This window comes from Lepidochelys kempii, chromosome 21, assembly GCF_965140265.1.
Source record: "Lepidochelys kempii isolate rLepKem1 chromosome 21, rLepKem1.hap2, whole genome shotgun sequence".
NCBI classification, from domain to species: domain Eukaryota; kingdom Metazoa; phylum Chordata; order Testudines; family Cheloniidae; genus Lepidochelys; species Lepidochelys kempii.
In genome coordinates, this window is record NC_133276.1 from 3,789,148 (window position 1) to 3,806,881 (window position 17,734).

The 17,734-nt window shown below is 42.4% G+C and overlaps 1 protein-coding gene across 4 annotated transcripts in view; it reads right to left on the bottom strand.

Moving 5' to 3' along the window:
* The window catches only part of CAMK1G (calcium/calmodulin dependent protein kinase IG), a 66,829-nt gene that overhangs the window by 29,290 nt on the left and 19,805 nt on the right, over positions 1-17,734 (bottom strand). For 2 of the 4 annotated variants that reach the window (XM_073319948.1, XM_073319949.1), the window contains exon 2: positions 3,829-3,923. The gene's annotated coding sequence lies outside the window, so the exon portion shown is untranslated. Of the gene's footprint in view, positions 1-3,828; positions 3,924-17,734 lie in introns of those variants that run through there. The other 2 variants (XM_073319947.1, XM_073319945.1) reach the window with 1 other exon arrangement.

Consider the following 17,734-nt stretch of genomic DNA (forward strand, 5'->3'; position numbering starts at 1 on the left):
ATAAAAGACTGTAAGACATGGCTTAATCTTTGGGAGACAAAATGGAGTCTTTTGTTAAAGAAAAAATAAGTGTTCAGACGAGGCAGAGAGCACTAAAGCAAAAAAGAAGCTGGAAGCTAATGTCTCATGACATTTAACTTAGATTTTTGATTCCCGCCAAGCTGATTTTGTTACTTTAATTAACAGAGCTACAATGATTTCCAGATCCTTAACATGAGATTTCAAAGGTTAATTCAACTTTGTTGAAAGAGAAATTGACTCAGCTGCAAAAGAATAACACCTTCAGTCTATAAACTCTTTAAAGGCCAAATCAGACTTAGTTTTTATCCACTTTATAGATTCTGATGTGCACATGACAGTTCAATGCAAGTCCTGTGGACAGCAGCCCTATTTTGTTTATTTAATTAGTGCTGATGAAGAGTTCTTAGCGGCGTGGGGCAATTAGTGCAAAACATTGTCTGCATATACTTGTTTGAATTCATAAGCAAGTTTTCATTCAAGACCGTTCTTTCAACACTTTCACCTTTGCTCTCTGAAAAATCACTCACAGAAATGGATTTTAAGCATGAATGCTTAAAGATTGACTGAAAGTGAGTTTCATATGATGTATCCAAATGAAAAAGTTGCAAAGCTTGAATAAATCTGAATGATGGAGATCATTGCTTTGTATCCGGGGGGGAGGAAATTGGTCAAAATAATGATTGGTTATGAATTATTGGCCCAGTTCTAGCACTTAGATTAGCACCAGCAGCACAGGCTTCCTTGGGACCTTACCCTTCCGATATGCCTCCTCTCTTCCCTAAAGGGATGCACCCCATCTCACTGTGCTGCACAGGTGCCATTTGGTTCCAGCTCTAATGGTGATTTATGTGATGTCGCCACCTGTCCATGAGGAAATGGACTAACAGCCATTAATTCCTTTTCTCACAGGCCACTGCACAGCTGTCATCAGAGCAGCAAAGCTGTTGTAGGTACCACTGGAACAGAACTATGCCTGCCCCCATTCATGTGAGGAATGACATACTGACCAGCCAGTGTGTGGAAAGCTCCCAGCCGGGCATTCCCATGATATGGAGCAACCAGCCAACTCACATGGGCCCCAGCAGGAAGCTAAACTCCTGAGAGATGGCTGGACTAGGCCATGAAATGGAACATCTGAGAAGCAGCAGGGAAGCCGCTGGCCGGCAGTTCAAGCTTGCTTGTATTCAGCTTGTGAAAAAACTTGAAACCGGTATCCAAACGTCCGTGAGTTGCACAACAGAAAGGGAGCCTCCTCCCCAGGGACGTTTGGGACCCAGCTGTGTGCAACACTGAAGACGAATGAGACAGTCTCCAAGCCATAAACAAAAAGGAGATCCAACATGTGACATTCAAAAGAGCACTTGGGCTCAGTGCAATCCCTGGCTGAGTACTCATCTGAAACCTACCAGGCAACTGCAGAATTCTGACACGTGAAACCACCTCTGAGCTCATACCCTGCCCCTCTCCAGCATTACCTAGTCTCCCTGCTAACAGATCAAGTCAATATCTGTGTGCACAATGTACTCTCTCTATTGCTTACACCCTTTAGAATACTAGTTTTGTGTTGCCTGATGTTTGCTCATTCAGACTAGATCTTTGGGGGTGAAGGGGAAGCAGTTTATACTTAATTCTATTTGCAACAGGTTTTTTTTTTTAAACGTATACTGTTTTTAAATAAGGAATCATGTGTTTGTATATTCCTTTATCATTCATCTGATCATATGATTAGCTTCCCCTTCTACCCTCTCTATTTTTATGGGGCAGTTACTTTTTGCCTGTCTGTGCCTGTGGAAGGATGATCTTGTGCTTTAGGGATGGGTTGGGACAGGGACTCAGGAGATCCGGGTTCCATTTCATGCTTTGCCACAGGCCACCTTGTGTGTCTGAGCAAGTCACTTCCCATCCCAGTTCTCCTACCTGCCCCAGAGTGGGAGAGCAGTGACATAGGAGGCATTACTGTGAGGTAAATACACTGAATGTTTATGAGGTGCCAAGACATGGGAGCTGTGTAAGTACTTGACAAAGTGCCCATCTGCCTCGTCTTATGGCAGAACACAGAAACTTTCAAAATCCTTCCTCCCCCTGGCAGACATTTACTAAAGAACTAGTCTCACAAGGATATTGCACACAACACAGAAGCTTTGTAAAAATCCCTGGACTACTCTGACCTGCAGCTGGCGATTTATGCAATGCACCCATCTTTACAGTGACCTTGTCCTCCTCCCTTCCCTCATTGGTCTGTTTATGCACCTCTTGCAATTCGAGCTAATCCTAGAAAGTGGTGTAGGGTGGGACAGAGACTGTCTTTGTTTTACTTAGTTCATTCAGTGCTTAGCGCAAACCCTGACCTTTCCTGAGACCACTACCACAATACAAATAAATACTTACTAATTCTACTCGATTGTTTGTGTTAATTTTATTTTTCCATGGAGAAGTAAAATATCACGGTAAAAGTTGGGCAAGCAGATTTTGTGCTTGTCCTGTCATATTTTTCTAACAATTTTTCATATATGTGTTATATCTGTATACTTAACGTACACTTATATTACTTCTGTCAGTCTCGTCTTGACACTCTATTGGTATGTGTATTATCCTTTTGTTTCCTGTGTATCTTCCATTCACATCAATGGAAAACACACAGGGAAAGAAAGAACAGAAACAGAATAGACTCAATACGTGCTTGGAAAATGCATTCTTATAGAATCCTAGACGTCAGAGTGAGAAAAGACTTCTGTGTTCATCTTTTCCATACCCCTTTGGCAATGCAAGAACAATAGGCTTTCTCTTTATTTTCAGTATATTGAGTTTGCATAACAAAATGTAAATACTCGTTAAGTAGTTACTGCTTGTAAAGCCTTTTGAAGTGCTAAGTATTATTTTAATTTATTTAGCCACCACACAACAATGAATTAATTAACCATGCAGGACCGTATAATATTGATCCCTTCTACTACTCCAGGCTGACAAGTGTCTGTGCTGTAAATGACAAGTAATTTCAATTGTCATGCCTACCCTTTTTGCGCTTTCAGAGACTAGAGCAATAAACGGGACTATTGCTTTGTTCAGTCTGATCCAGGGAATGACGCATCACTGCTTAGAATTTAATGTGTTGTTATGATCTTGCTTAAATATTTCTCTGAGAAATTGGTTCAGCTTTCGTATCATACAGCAGCAGATCCATCTGCAGACATTCTTCTTCTGAATTTCCTTAGCAAAACTGCGGTAACACTCGATTCATAATCTTGCAACAACAATACATGAGAGGGGGAAAACGAAGAGCTGGTTTTATCTTTAGAACAAGAAGTACATACAAAAGGGGATGGGGTGGGAAATGCAACAAAATAAGTGTTCTGCATGTCACTGAATGAACAGACACAGACAGTGTTAGACATGTTTAGGGGACAGCATAATGAGGAAGTGAATGGCAGAGAGACCCAGTTGTTATGCATTAAAACCAAACCTACATTAAACATCTTTTATTCATCCAACTGTGCTACTGATACCAAAGCAAAGGGCTCTTTTGGAGTCAGGGATGAACTCCTGCTGAATCACATTTTCCAGTTAAACAGATTAGTTTAAATAGTTTAAAAGTAAAACTGTACCACCCCTATTACATGAGGGCACATGTGTAACATGTGAAAGCTGAGAAATATTAGTTTGACCACCTCTGCAAAGCTGTACTCCACTACTTTGTCATAACATCATAAAAGTGATCTTAAAACAGAAAATACTGTACAGGGCCTAAAGCCTTTTGCACAGAACAGGCAAGGAAGGCAAATGGTTATTAAGAAAATATGCTTTGCTTACCCAAATGATCACAGATGAAGCAGCTCCTGATCTGGCTCCTGTTCCACTCCTACAGGTCTGCGGGGATTAGAGACTGGTCTGGTGCTAGCAATAAACTAAGATTAAAGGGGAGGAATGCAGGAGATTTCTTTCATGAGATGGTAACCAGGCAGCACTTAAAGGGGAGTAAATTGACTATGCTTGTCTGTGGGTGCGCGCCTCTGCCTCTCTCTCCCCCCCCCGCCTTTGGCAAGAACAGTAATACCTGGCTCCTTTCATCTGAAGATCCCAAAGCACCTTACAGACAAGGATTTACCAAGTCTCACCCCCATCTGTGAGCTAGGGATTGGATTTCGTTGGTTTTGATAACAGCAACAATGCCCTTTCTCAAGGAAAGCAATTCATATCAAACCATTTTTGCACAGAATGCAAAGTAATTTGATTTTCTTAAATACTCGGCTTCTCAGTATACAAAATTGCCAGACTTTCTTTTGCATTACGTTGGAAATGTTCAGAGACCTAGTGGACAGAGCACTGCATTGGGATTTAGGTGACCTCTGTTCTGTTGCTGGCTCTGCCACTGATCTGCGGGGTGAATTTGGACAAGCGTCTCTGCACCTCAGTTTCCCCATCTCTAAAACTGGGATAGTGATGCTTACTTCCTTTATAGCGCACTGAGGTCTCTGGCTATTAGTGCTATCAAAGGAGCTAGGTATTATTATTGTCAGGGACTCTGGGCTCCTTTAAACCAGCCAATGTTTTTGTCTATAGCTGCTGTTTGAGTGTTTTAAGATAGTTTAGAATATTTTGGGATGGCTGTAAAAATAGTATTGGCTGAACTGCCAGCTGAGTTATACCCTCATATAAGATACTAGGCTTGCATGAACAAACTGGGTATGAATCAGTGCAGAATTTGATTCAGTATCAGGAATAAAGCAACACTTAGTCAATACAGGATAATCACATTATTTTCCTTGCTTTACTATTAATTGTTTAGTTCAAAGATGAACAGGGAGACCTCAGTTTAACATTCTGCATTTCACCTGCAATGACTATTTGTATTCCAGTAGCATCTGTGTGCCCGACACAGAATCAAAGCTCCATTGTGCTGCCTGCTGCACAAAGACATATTAAGTTACAGACCCTGCCCTAAAAAGTTTAACGGTCTTCCCCTTACTTGATCATGCAATCTCCTGTCTGTTGCTTTTCCTGCCCCCTCAACATGAGTGTCACACTTGTTTTGCCCATGCACAAAATCAAACACACACACACAGAGAATGCTAGTGCAAGTTATACTATCCTTCCTCCATTTACATTAGGGTGACCAGACAGCAAGTGTAAAAAAATCGGGACATGGGGTGGGGGGTGGGGTAATAGGAGCCTATATAAGAAAAAGACACACAAATCGGGACTGTCCCTATAAAATCAGGACATCTGGTCACCCTAACCACCATTTGCTCTGCCACTCAGTCTGGGAGGAAGAGGTCAGTTCCGTTCATTGTGCCATACACGGAACACTGAGGGCCAATTCTTCAATGAGACCATGAATTCTATTGCTCTGGAAGCACATTTCAACTTTTTTCCCCACACTAGACAGAGCAAATATTTCATCAGCAGAAATTTTCATGTTAAAAAAATATGCTGTATTTATAAGAAAACAACCTTCCTAGCTCATAGCTCTGGACTATAGAAATGCCAGAGGATTCTCATTGGGCAGGACACCATCTCAGAAATTGGCATTCCAATCTAAAATAAATGGCACTTCAGCCCATTACTTCGCTTCACAGTGATAAGAAAGATGGATTTTAATAACAGAAATTTCCAGCCTGCCAGGGCATAAAGAGGCCGTCTATATTAGTCCCCTAAATGTGTGAGTATATGCTGCCCTCTAATGGCAGATGTTGGCCAAGTTCTGATCAGGTACATCTTCAGTTAAAAGCCAAGCACCAGAACTCTCAATTGTTTTAAATTAGCCTAGATTCATTTATTCCATGAACATCTGGCTCAAATGTACACTCCTTGATCATGCAAAACTCCCACTGAAACAAAAGAACTGCCAGTTTTCATATTCTGTTCCTATCCTTCACCTTAGTTTTAAGGAAAAAAATCATCTGTACTTTTTCATCATTATTAATGGTCATTTAGCTCTGTTGCATTCACTCCTCAGCTCTTCACCATAATTCCCATTCTGGTCTTATTATTTTTAAATCTGTTCATGCATTTAGTAGTTTAAAATTCATTTCCGTAAAGAAAAACAACAAAGCAGAGCTTACCCAGAAATTCTATAACAGCAAAGGAATGATAGTTTTCTAGTTAAGACACTGGATTGGGATTAAAGAAATGTGGACTAATTTCCCATCTTTTCTACAGGTTTCCTTTGTGCCCTTGGGCAAGTCACTTGTGTCTGGTCCTCAGTTTCCCACCTGTAAAATACTTCCTTTTTCTTGTTTGTTTAGATCACAAGTTCTTTGAGGCAGGGACTGTCTCTTATTAGGTGTGTGTACAGTGCCTCATACAATGGGATACCAGTCTTGGCTGGGGCCTCAACGAGCTACTAGCATATAAACAATTAATAATAAGCTTGCAGTATACATAAGATTTGTATGAAAGGGGGACATAGTCTAGCAGAGGGGCAAGTGTTCAGGATTCAGTTTATGTCTCTGCCCTGGAAACATTGCAGTCAGTTAATCTGGGCACCTCCCTTTAATTGTACTGCATTTTTCCTGCACAGATGGATAAAAAATACAATCTGCATGACACTGATCAATGCTTTAGCCCCAGTCCCACATCGGCCAACAAAATGCCCCATTCAGGAAACAGTCTTGTAAGCCAAGACCCTGATTAAGTAGGGGACAACCTGGGTGAAAGGGAATAGGACACTCAGATATCACAGTGATGAGCACCATACAAAATGCCTTAAGGAAGCTGGTGGGGCAATGCAGAAGAAATTGGACAGAGCAGCAAGGTCTTTTATCAGGAGCAACTCTTCATAACCGTAATTCAAAGCAAGCTACCATACACACAGGGAACATACCTCCCCAGCTTGGGTTTCAGCTCCCCTCCTCTCCCTGGCTTGGAGGAGCAGCTTCCCCTCTTTTTTCACTGGGGTGATAAGAGTTCCTCCTCTTGACTGAATCGATAACCACTCCCCTTGCTTGCTGGGGAATTGGCATTGATTCTACCCTGTCAGACTGATGGCTGGAGTGCCTCCATGCCTGGACATTAAGGCAGCCAGCATTTGGTTAATTTCATGACAATTAAATGTGAATAAAATGTTTTTAAAAGTTTACTGCTCAGAATGACTTGGTTGCCTTGTGAACATGGTTTAAAAGTAAGCAACTTGAGAAAAATAATCAGCACTTCCTGCACTGCGATCTTTAGCTTTTGTGTGGTATTTACTGTGTTCAGAATCGGAAACAATGCAAAGATCATGATAGCAGCGTTAGAAGGAGTACGAATATACTGAGGGAGTGTTAGAAATAGCCATCAAAGAAAGATGATCAAGCAAAGAAACAAGCAGAATGGCTCTATTTAAACACGGTAGACAAGAGCCATCGAGTTTCCCCTGCACCATCTGCATTCAGAGTTTGGCCTTCAGAGAAGTATTGAGAACAACATCAATAATCCGGGGTGGGGTGGGGTGGGGGAAAGAGGAATAGAAGTTTCCACATGTGCTTTCCTGTGAAATGAATTTATCAAGAAGGTGCCTCTTAACCCTGCACCTTAGAATACTGGGAAAATAGGCTATTCAATTCAGGGCCACTCACTGCATGGTAAATGGATTTGAATAAAACTAGCAGTTGTTAAAAGAAAACCAGTGGTTCTGAAGAGGCATGATTTAGAACATAACAGAGGCCATAGTGGGTCAAAACAGTGGTCCATCTAAACCAGTATCCTGTCTTCTGACAGTGGCCAGTGCCAGATGCTTCAGAGGGGATGAACAAAACAGGGCAATTTAATCAAGTGATCCATCCCCTGTCATCTAGTCCCAGTTTCTGGCAGTCTGAAGTTTAGGAACACCCAGAGCATGAAATTGCATCCCTGACCATCTTGGCTAATAGCCATTGATGGACCTATCTTACATGAACTTGTCTAATTTTTTTTTTAACCCTGTTATACTTTCAGGCTTCCCAACATCCCCTGGCAATGAATTCCACAGGTTGATTGCGTTGTGTGAAGAAGTGCTTCCTTACATTTATTTTAAATCTGCTGCTTATTCATTTCATTGCGTGACCCCCCTAGTCCTTGTGTTATGTGAAGGAGTAAATAACAGTTCCCTGTTCACTTTCTGCACGCCCGTCATGATTTTGTAGGCCTCTCTCATACCCCCTCTTGCTCATCTCTTTTCTAAGATGAACAGTCACAATCTTTTTAACCTCTCACCGCAGGGAAGCTGTTCCAGACCCCTTGTCATTTTTGTTGCTCTTCTCTGTACTTTTCCCAATTCTAATATACCTATTTTGAAATGAGGTAACCAGAACTGCCCGCAGTATTCAAAGTGTGAGTGTACCATGGATTTATATAGAACAAGGGTGGCCAACCTGTGGCTCCGGAGTCACATGCGGCTCTTCAGAAGTTAATATGCGGCTCCTTGTAAAGGCACCGACTCTGGGGCTGGATCTACAGGCGCCAAATTTCCAATGTGCCGTGGGGTGCTCAGTGCTCAACCCCTGGCTCTGCCACAGGCCCTGCCCCCACTCCACCCCCCCCCCCGAGCCTCCTGCACACCACGAAACAGGGGAGCGGGAGGTGCTGACCAGTGGGGCTGCTGGTGGGTGGGAGGCGCTGGGAGTGGGGCGGAGTTGATGAGGGACTGCTGACGTATTCCTGTGGCTCTTCAGCAATGTACACTGGTAAATTCTGGCTCCTTCTCAAGCTCAGGTTGGCCACCTCTAATAATAGAGACATTATGATATTTTCTGACTAATTATCTCTTCCTAATAGTATCTGACATTCTATTTGCATTTTTGACTGCCGCGGACATTGAGCAGATGTTTTCAGAGAACATTTCGCAAAGACTCCAAGGTCTCTTTCTTGAGGGGTAACAGATCATTTAAACCCCATCACTTGTATAGATAGTTGGGATCATGTTTTCTAGTGTGCAGCTCCTGCAAAGACAACAGAGCTATGCTGATTTACACCAGCTGAGGATCTGCCAGGAAACATTTCCGTGGATCTTGAGAGGAGGAAAGAAAACAGAGAAACACCTTCTACATGTTGCCAGGGAGACGAGCAACAGGGCAGCAAGATTTTTTGTCTTTGGGTGCAAAAGAAAAGAATTGAAATGAAGCTAGACGTCTCCAGAGCACAATCCCAGCACCATTACCCGTTAGTTGCTTTAAAACAAGCTAAACTCACTTTCCAGGAAAATAAGTGATTCAGGTCAACGCCTCAGCAGTTGCTAAGCACCTGCATCTACCACTGAAGCCAGTGAGACGGTCAGGAGGTTGGCATCTCTTAGGAATTGACCCAGTAATCTTAACGCTTTGCACTTCCACAGTCCCCGTGTTAGTGGATCTCCGAGTGCTTTACTTATCATTTATTTCTATTGCACTATTATTTCTGCGGCATCATGGGAACCACAAAGGGCAAACCTATCGGGAGAACACAAGAAATTCACCACAAACCCAGTTTTATACAGGCTAATTTATAGTGGGCTCAGAAGTTGTGTGCATATGTGGAATCACAACTACTGCATGCTCAAATGAAGAGTTAGACACAGGTAGTAATTTTACATGCACTGTGACCACAGCTGCAAGCCCAAATTATGATATTTGTGCTGCAAATGAGACACACAATTGTGAGCACAGTTTTATGGATGCATTTTCATGCCTAAACTTCTGCATATCAGGTCCAGACCCTAATAGAAAAGCTATACTATTACTCATTTAAAGTGATTAAGTGTTAAGTGCCCAAATGCAGAATGTGTGTGTCATATTAAATTCCCAAGTTGGAACACTGAATCCCCAGCAACAGGGCCCTCCAGTGATGAGACTGCAGGAAACAGGGTTTTATAGATTGCTGTGAGAATCATCCATCAACCATATTTAAAGCTTTGCAATTTTGCAACAAAAGAGACGCCACTCCAAAATTGTGTTTTCTTACAGCTGACTGATTTTCTAATCATCAGAATACAGAATTGTTTTTAATTAGTCTGATAATTAGGCCAAAGCCCCTTACAGCTTTGGCTATTATCAATATGTATGATGAATGCAGTAATTTGCTAGTAAGGAACCTCAGTGGAATTCTTATTTTGTTGTTGATGTCAGTTTCTCCTGGAAGCCAATCTGAATTTGAATTAGCAAAATGTGTAATTGGATGGCAGCATCAGTTAGCAAGAAATATCACCACTGATAAAACAACTGCTCTGTTTATCAAGAGGATTTCTACTAGGAACAGTCAAAGCCATCTGGAAAATAACTAGAACCCCTCTCCCACTAACCCACACTGGTGAATCTGTGCCAGAACTTGAATGAAGAACAAATTCCCACAGGAACTAAGGACCATCCCAAACCTCCCCACCCCATGCTCCAAGTGTCAGGTGCACATCTTTGACTTGTGTTCTCTTACATAAACACAGAGATGTGTGGACATTAAAAAAAAAAATCAAACGCTACACTGCTCACACAGTCCTCCCCCCAGGGAGAGGCTGAAAGAACGCACCGCACAGGACAGGTGTTAGTCACATTGTTCACTACACAACTGGAAGATACTCGATACCACACTGAGGAGAAGAACCTGTAGAGAACAGAATCGACCCCCAAAACTTTGAGGTTCACAAGAGTCTGGTTAAACGTCTAATTTTCTCTAACTTCAGACCCCCTATACTTTTTACACTTGTGGGTTGTGGATGGAAGTAGAAATACTGAAGGAAACACACAACCCTCTGCCCCATTGTACACAACTTGTGTGGCTTTATGTGTAATAGGAAAAAACATTTCTTTCCACACCCCAGGATCTATACAACACTCTGAAATGTGGAGAAATTCAGGTCTGGGTCTGAATGCTGTACCTGGGTCCCATCTTTAAGGGCAATGCTTTAGGCTCAGGCAGACACTACTTGCACGTGATCTCAAGCAAGCAGCAGGAAATATGGAGGCATTACAAGCACAGTCCAAGGGTCTCCATGTTTTGGAGCAACGAAGTCCAGCTTGACATGCAGGATGAAGACGTGATTTGGAAAGACGACAATGGACAGTGGCAGGCAGCTGAGCATTCCTGTTCCAATCATAGGTCCCCGAGACGCTAATAACAGGACTCAGGGAATCTTGCATATTAGGGAAAAATATTGTCATCTCAATCATCATTCTGAAATTGGGCACTGGTATAAATTACTCTCCTGGCCCTATAGATCCCCCTCCCCTGAGCAGTTTTTATTCCTGTACTCCCAACATGATGGCAGCTTACTCTAAACAATCTCTGTGTTTGGTTGTGTCTGTGTGTGTATGGTAGGGGGGTGCTTTCCTTAATTAAAATGGCTGGTGAAAGTTGCTGGTTTGATAGCCTTGAAGACTACAGTCCTTTGTCTATTCACAGCACCAGGTCCAATCCCTGCACACGCTGACCCTTGCCAGTGCCTGCAAACTTGAGCTGGAGAGGTATGTGCAGAGCACAGTCTCTCAGGGTTTATCTACGTTAAGGAGTTACATGGATGCAAGCTCCCACACTCATGTGACTTACCCTGACTTCAAAGTGGGTAAGTTACTTCAGTGCTGCACATTACACTGGATATTACACATTGCACATCTGTGTAGTGATGTGGTTGCAAAAATCTCTAATGTAGAAAAATCCTAAATCATTTCAGTATTTGGAGACCAATAGAAATAGCAGCCAGCGTACAAGAGAGCAAGTCCACAGGAGTTTCTGGGGGATTGTTGACCTGGAGCTAAAGGAAGATATTTTAAAACAGGAAAATTGTAGGTAGGGAATTTGGAATGTTCAATGTGCTATGGGATATTTAGAAACCACCAGAAACCAGGATCAGAGTTTTACATTTCAGCTGAGAAACATTTACTGCTCGGATGGAAGACCAACAAAATTATAGTAAAGCATGTTTACCAAATAATTCCGCTATACAGTCAGTGATCAGATGGTGCTGTGATAAGATTGCCAAGGACAGATATAGAGTGAACATCCAGCCATACTGTCTTAAGGACCTAGCTAGAAATCAATCTCCGGGGACACGCTCGATCTGCAAGGAGGCTACGTCGCTTTGGGATTTGCCTTAAAGATGCAGCTGCTGCTGCTACAGCTAAACAGCACCCTGAACAACAAGAGAATGGCCTCTACCTGCTAAGATGAAGGCACCTTGAATCAGCTAAAGAGAGTGGACAGACAGTGCCCTTACCATCAGGCTGGGGGGTTGCTTTAGTGCTAACCCAGACTGACGAATCACCAACATGGTTGCTAACCCTGATATTTTTATGAGTGGTACAATATCTGGAGTCGTGCCGAGTGAGAATCTCCACTTTCATGGAAACAGAGGACGTTTCTAGCCCTTCTGCTTGCAGCGAAGAGCTTGAATATGTGGCCACCTAAATGCTCAAAAAACAAAAGGCAAATAAAAAGCACCCACAAATTTATTCTTTTTAAAAAGCTCAGCCCTTTTGGGAGCCTGACTCTGAAACAAGTAATAACCCTTCCTGCAGTGCTCTATTGTATCTACACATCTGACTACCAACCAGCACACCCTGCTGGGCTAGTGAGAATCGGTGGGATCAAGGCTGCGGGTCATTATCATTATTTAGCTGTAATATTACAGAAACTCCCAGCATGGTGCCAGCAGAGAGCAGTGTAGCACAACAATGAAAGGATCATTTTGATTGAGGCAAAACATTTTTTAAAAAATGGACCTTTAAAAGCAGTACATATGGGATTTCTAAGGAGTTGGCAGAGGGATTTAAATGTCTGGATTAATTCCTCTGAGCTAAATTTAATTTAATTATGTGCTTCTGGCAGAATAAAATTTTGTAAGTGTTTTTTATTTTCCTTAATGGTTGGCTTTTTCTAATAGTGAAACTTACATTGCAAATACACACATCTTATTATTCTCAGAGATCAGTGAAATAGTTTGTAAAACTAGGAATGTGTCTAGTTACTAGCCATCCTTTAGAGGGACTAAAAAGCTTCATTTAAAAATATTTTTTTATTATATACATAGAAGCATCTGTAGACTGCATTATGTGATCAGATCCTCAGCTGGTCTGTATCCACACTGATTTTCTCAAGCTCAATATCTGTCCCTGTAATTTTCAAGGTGCTGTTAAGCAGTTAATCCTTCCCACAGAACTAAGAGGCAGGGTGGTAGGCATTACTGTACCCATTTTACACTTGGGGAAACTGAAGTAAAGAGTTGCCAATGCAAAATGCCAGGGTCAGGATGAGTTCCTGTTCAAATTCAAGGCCCCAAAAATCCCTCTACCAGCAATAACAACAATGCACAAGAGCTTAAAAGAAGAGAAGAATCCATATATGGAAAACTGCAGGAGGAATTTAGAGGCAGAATGTAACCTCCAGAAGCAGACACCAGCTAAGGCACATTGGATATTGTCATGACAGTTGTGAAAAGTGCTTTGAGATCATGTATTTGTTACGGGTGATAAAAGCCCTTAGATGTGACACCGCTTCTGAAAGACTGCACTTCCCATTGCAGAGAAGGGCACCCTAAGCAGTGGGGACACTGATACTTCACAGGGGTCCATCCTGCTGATGGAGTCATCTACACCCATCTCCTGTTGCAGCAGAGTTTCCGCTTTAAAGTCAGACATGCATCAGAGGGTGATATTGATAAAGACACCGTGTGCCTCTGAGAATTGTATTTGGATGTATTATAAGCAGCAGGATGTCTACTTCAGTGCCCAGTGGATACACATATGGGATCTTCTGGGAAATCTGATCCCTGCAAGGTTCAATCACAATTGCAAATCCTTTGCAGAGTGTGAAATACAGCAGAGTCCCCGCAGGAGCCCAAAGCTAATTGTGAGTGATAACGTAAGAGTCAAATAGATACTTATGAGGTTTATGAATTAATTACTATTGCTAGAAAACTGCTAGTGCTCCAGGATCAAGGGGAAGCAACGGGGGACCTGTTGCTCCCAGAGGTATCTCTGGAGTCTGCTATATCTATATCTGCTATAGCACAGGAACAAATCCGCACAGACACACCCCTAGAGCCCCGAGCAGGGGTCTTCTATCTGCTACCCAAGATCCATAAACCTGGGCGCCCCATCATCTCAGGCATTGGCATCCTGACAGCAGGATTATCTGGCTATTTGGACTCTCTCCTCAGGCCCTATGCTACCAGCACTCCCAGCTATCTTCAAGACACCATCAACTTACCGAGGAAACTACAATGCATCGGTGATCTTCCTGATAACACCATCCTGGCCACCATGGATGTAGAAACCCTCTACACCAATATGCCACACAAGGATGGACTACAAGCTGTCAGGAACAGTATCGCTGATGAGGCCACGGCACACCTGGTGCCATTTCCATCCCACCATCAATCTCAGCCTGGACCAGTCCACACAAGAGATCCACTTCTTGGACACTACAGTGCAAATAAGCGATAGTCACACAAACACCACCCTATATTGGAAACTTACTGACTGCTATACTTACCTACATGCCTCCAGCTTCCATCCAGGACACATCACCCGATCCATTGTCTACAGCCAAGCCCTAAGATATAACCAAATTTGCTCCAATCCCTCAGACAGAGACAAACACCTACAAGATCTTTATCAAGAATTCTTAAAACTACAATACTCACCTGGGGAAGTGAGGAAACAGATTGACAGAGCGAGACGGGTACTCCTACTACAGGACAGGCCCAACAAGGAAAATAACAGAACACCACTGGCCATCACATACAGCCCCCAGCTAAAACCTCTCCAGCGCATCATCAATGATCTACAACCTATCCTGGAAAATGATCCCTCACTCTCACAGACTTTGGGAGGCAGGCCAGTCCTTGCTTACAGACAGCTCCCCAACCTGAAGCAAATACTCACCAGCAACCACACACCACACAACAGAACCACTAACCCAGGAACTTATCCTTGCAACAAAGCCCGTTGCCTACTTTGTCCCCATATCTATTCTAGTGACACCATCAGAGGACCCAACCACATGAGTCACACCATCAGGGGCTCATTCACCTGCACATCTACCAATGTGATAGATGCCATCATGTGCCAACAATGCCCCTCTGTCATGTACATTGGCCAAACTGGACAGTCTCGATGTAAAAGAATAAATGGACACAAATCAGACATCAGGAATGGTAACATACAAAAGCCACTAGGAGAATACTTCAATCTCCCTAGGCATTCTATAACAGATTTAAAAGTAGTCATACTTCAACAAAAAAACTTCAGAAACAGAATTCAAAGAGAAACTGCAGAGCTACAATTCATTTTGCAAATTTAATACCATTAATTTGGGCTTGAATAGGGACTGGGAGCGGCTGGCTCACTACACAAGCAATTTTCCCTCTTTTGGTATTGATACCACCTCATCAATTATTGGGAGTGGCTCACATCCACCCTGATCGAATTGGCCCTGTCAACACTGGTTCTCCACTTGTAAGGTAACTCCCTCCTCTTCATGTGTCAGTATATTTATGCCCGCAGCTGTAATTCTCACTCCATGCATCTGAAGAAGTGGGTTTTTTACCCATGAAAGCTTATGCCCAAATAAATCTGTTAGTCTTTAAGGTGCTACCAGACTCCTTGTTGTTTTTGTGGATACAGACTAACACAGCTACCCCAATACTTGGAGTCACACTGCCTTCCAGGCTGCCACTGGAACAGCATGGCTCATGTTCCATTCAGTGCTCAGGGCTGTGCCTAAAAGCACAATTTAGTCTTAAAGAGACAAGGTGGGTGAGGTAATATCTTGTATTGGACCAACTTCTGTTGGTCAGAGAGACAAGCTTTTGATCTTACACTGAGCTCTTCTTCAGGTTTGGGAAAAGTCCTGAGTGTCACAGATAAATACAAGATGGAACAGATTGTTTAGCATAAGTAGTTATGTAAGTCATGTCGTAAGAGACCATTCAAGGTGAAGTGGCCTGTTAACATCTCTGCAATCGTAGGACAGCAAAGGGAGGGTTAATGGGTTACAGATTATTGTAATAAGCCATAAATTCAATGTTGTTGTTAAGACCATTATTTTTAGTGTTTAACAAAGTTATGAACTTAAAGCTCCCAGACTCATCTTTTGAAACTTGTGCAGGTTTCCTTTGAGAATGAAGACTGATAAGTCAGCCACAGAGTGATTGTTATGTGAAAAGTTTTTGCCCATGGGTGAGATGGTGCTTTTGTCTTTTATTGATTTCCTGTGTGAGTTCATTAGAGAGCACAGGGATTGTCTGGTTTCACCTGTATTGTTATTATTGGGCTATTTAGTGCACTGGATGAGGTACACCAGATGTTGGATCTTGAAAGGTGTGTTGTGGAGGGTATTGATCATCACAAAACCTGAAAACATATCTCCACTGCTGTATCTGTTCTGGCAGGATCTGGCACCTCTTTGAGTAGGTGGGTCCTGGTCTTCAGGGAGCTTGCTTCTGGAATTGAGCTTGGTGAGGCTGGGGTGTAGTTTGAAAAGGGGGTTCAGGAGAGATTTCTTTCAGGATGTGGACCCCATCGAATACGAGAAACACAAGGACATTGTGTTCAATACTCTAGGCAGTCACTGTGGTTAATGCTACTTTGCCCATAACACTTCTCACTCTCTCTCACCTCAGTCTGCTATTCTCCAGTTCTTTGGTGGGGTCGTGATTGGATTCATCTAGAACCCTACAAAAAAAAGTGGGTTGGATGAACCTTCAGTGAAGATCCTTCTACACTGCAAAATGTGCTGTTCATCTTACATGCCTCAGATTCTGATGAGTTCAATTGAGAATTGTTCCAAGGAGGTGCATGCAGAGGAAAGGAAGCCAATTTTCACCACAACAGACTATTCCTCCGATTACTAAAACCCAAAGCAACTTCAGTGAGGCCCATAACAGGTATGCAATCTATTAGGGTCTGATTTTTGATGATATATTAAGAAAAGTCATTAAATTATCTTTTTTAATCTTTCATAGCTCCCTGACCTACACGTTCAGCTCAGTTCCCTTCTGGACTTGTTCCCAAGTGAACCATTAATCTTTTCTAATGAACTTTATCAATTCCAGGTCTTTGAATATCTATACACTTGGCAGACAACAAGGAGCAGAAGATGTATTGTGTCTCTCTGATTTAACAGTCAGACGAAGTGGGTATTCACCCACGAAAGCTCATGCTCCAATATGTCTGTTAGTCTATAAGGTGCCACAGGACTCTGCTGCTTTTACAGATCCAGACTAACACGGCTACCCCTCTGATACTTTGATTTAACAGTTGGTCTTGCTTGGCTGTCTATGCTTAAAAAGCCTGACTTATTAGTAAGTGAGATACCAGACCTAGTGAAATGCAGCCAGAATGGGAGGCTGCTTAGGAACAGTTTAAATTCTGGATCTAGCCATCATGCTTCAGACATTTCTACAGATTTATGAATATGCCATAGGCAGAAAGCTTCTCAAATGTCACTGTTTATTTTCTAAAGTTTGATCCAACTCCTACAAATTATTTTCTAGCCATATAAATAAAACCTACCCGGAATAATCTTCTGTATACAAATCTTGCATTCCAAAATCTGTGAAAAACTTTTTTTCATATAAGTGGCACTTATACACAAGCTATTTTATGATGGATTTTCCCTAGGGGACTTTAAATTTCACCTTTAAAATATCGGCCATGCAATTAGGGCTCTGTTCTTGATGTAGAACAATAGTATGTAAGCAGATGATCTTAGAGGATATGCCTTAGGTTAGGGGCAATGGTGTTTATTCTACACCATCCCTTCAGGGTTGTGGCCAAGGAGATACTGCACCACA